Source organism: Pristiophorus japonicus, chromosome 9 (genome assembly GCF_044704955.1).
Source record: "Pristiophorus japonicus isolate sPriJap1 chromosome 9, sPriJap1.hap1, whole genome shotgun sequence".
Classification (NCBI taxonomy): domain Eukaryota; kingdom Metazoa; phylum Chordata; class Chondrichthyes; family Pristiophoridae; genus Pristiophorus; species Pristiophorus japonicus.
The window spans coordinates 208,135,799-208,138,148 of record NC_091985.1 but is presented as its reverse complement, the minus strand read 5'-3'; the positions used below and the strand labels follow the sequence as shown (position 1 = coordinate 208,138,148).

The 2,350-nt window shown below is 46.0% G+C and overlaps 1 pseudogene; it reads left to right on the top strand.

The window, feature by feature from the left end:
- Positions 1-1,059: 1,059 nt before the first annotated feature.
- On the top strand, positions 1,060-1,360 carry LOC139272824 (histone H4-like; annotated as a pseudogene).
- The last annotated feature ends 990 nt before the right edge of the window (positions 1,361-2,350 follow it).

Below are 2,350 nucleotides of genomic sequence, written 5' to 3'. Positions count from 1 at the left end.
TACCATAATCTGACACCATCAGCTCCCGGGAGATCCAGACCGCCGTGCGCCTGCTGCTGCCTGGGGAGCTGGCCAAACACGCCGTGTCGGAAGGGACAAAGGCGGTGACCAAGTACACCAGCTCCCAGTAAAACTCCACGCTGTCCTGAGGGAACACCCCAAACACTGGCTCTTTTAAGAACCACCCACAACCTCTCTGAAAGACCTAAAGCGCATCACCCTTTAGACTCAATATTCTGTAATTATTTCCTGAACAAGTGTGTTTGGGAACCTTTGCAGTTCCAGCTGTGGAATTAGTTTTGAATTCTCATAAGCAGCTTCATTGTCTGGTTCGACGTTGGGACCGCTGTTGAATTTCCCGCCATTCATGCTCCAAACACGGTTCCTTGTCGCTCGTTCCCATTTACAGCACCTGCCGAGGAATCAAGAGCTTGTTTAGGGAATGAGGCTCAGATTTCAGTCACCTCATTCTCTCGCAAGCCCTTTACAAGTTTATTTTTCAATTCCTGTTACGGTCAATCCGTTTATTAACCCGGGACTCCCTGCAATGTAAAAACCCAGAATGGGAGTTCGTACAGAGACCAGAATGGGAGCAGTGTGAACACTCTATCCCTCTTCCCTTTTCACAGAAGGGCTCCCAGTCCTGGTCTCACTCCCGCCTGTGCGGAAGATCAATCCATGATTTGTGATTCCCAACTTTTACACAGTTTGAGCTGGAATGTGCCCTGTTACAGAATCAGTGGGGATTGATTGCCGTCTGTTAGACAGATTGACAGTGAACGCGAATTTAATTTTGATTGTAACAGCCTGGAATTAGTAAGGGAAATATGGAATAAAATAAAAGGAAGTAAAACCTGTTTGTAAACCTTTGGCTAATGGTGCATTTATTAACATAATCCGCACTTAAAAAAATTATTGGCGGTGTTTTTGAAATTAAAAATCTTTCGAGGTGTGACTGTTGAGGACAGGAATTTCCACCCTCGTTTCATTGGTGGTCTCAACAGACCATGGGTAATGCGAGAGATTAACATTCAGCGGCAATTTCAGTAAAGAATCATCATGACTGGAGGAGGCAAAGGACTGGGTAAAGGCAGAGCCAAACGGCACCATAAAGTGCTCCGTAATAACATCCAGGGCATCACCAAACCAGCCATCCGCTGCCTGGCTCGCCGTGGCCGTGTCAAGCGGATCTCGGGCCTGATCTACGAGGAGACCCGCGGGGTGCTGATGGTTTTCCTGGAGAATGTGATCAGGGATGCGGTCAACTACACTGAACACGCCAAGCGCAAGACGGTCACTGCCATGGATCTGGTGTACGCTCTGAAACAGCAGAGCCGCACTCTATGGATTCGGCGGCTGAATAACGTGACCCTTTCCCCCAAACACAACACAAAGGCTCTTCTCAGAGCCATCCACCTCCTCACAGAGAGAGCAGTGACCTGGGGAACGGGGGCGAGATGGTTGATTTACATTTTGTTCTGTATAGATATGTTTTTTGCCAAGATCTATATTGTGGTGTTAGGTGTTTTAAATCAGCATATACACGATGGACAGAATGTCCTTTTAGTCTTCAACTCATAGACATTTACGGGGCATTCCAGATGAAGGTAATACTGAAAAAACTAATGTAGTTAGAACATAAGAACATAAAAACATAAGAAATAGGAGCAAATGTCGGCCATACGGCCCCTCGAGCCTGCTCCGCCATTTAATACGATCATGGACTCGGGTCTACTTCCCTGCCCCATATTCCCTTATTCCCTTATTAAGAAACTCTCTGTTTCTGTCTTAAATTTATTCAATGTCCCAGCTCTCTGAGGCAGCGAATTCCACAGATTCACAATCCTCAAAGAAATTTCTCCTCATCTCAGTTCTAAATGGGCGACCTCTTATTCTAAGATTAAGCCCTCTAGTTCTAGTTTCCCCTAGCAGTGGAAACATCCTCTCTGCATCCACCTTGTTAAGCCCCCTCATAATCTTATGTTTCGATAAGATCACCTCTCATTCTTCTGAATTCCAATGAGTAGAGGCCCAACCTACTCAACCTTTCCTCAAGTCAACCCCTTCATTCCGGAATCAACCTTGTGAAACTTCTCTTAACTGCCTCCAAAGCAAGTATATCCTTTTGTAAATATGGAAACCAAAACTGCATGCAGTATTCCAGGTGTGGCCTCATCAATACCCTGTACAACTGTAGCAAGACTTCCCTGCTTTTATATTCCATCCCCTTTGCAATAAAGGCCAGATTCCATTGGCCTTCCTGATCACTTGCTGTACCTGCATACTAACCTTTTGTGTTTCATGCACAAGTACCCCCAGGTCCCGCTGCACTGCAGCACTTTGCAATCTT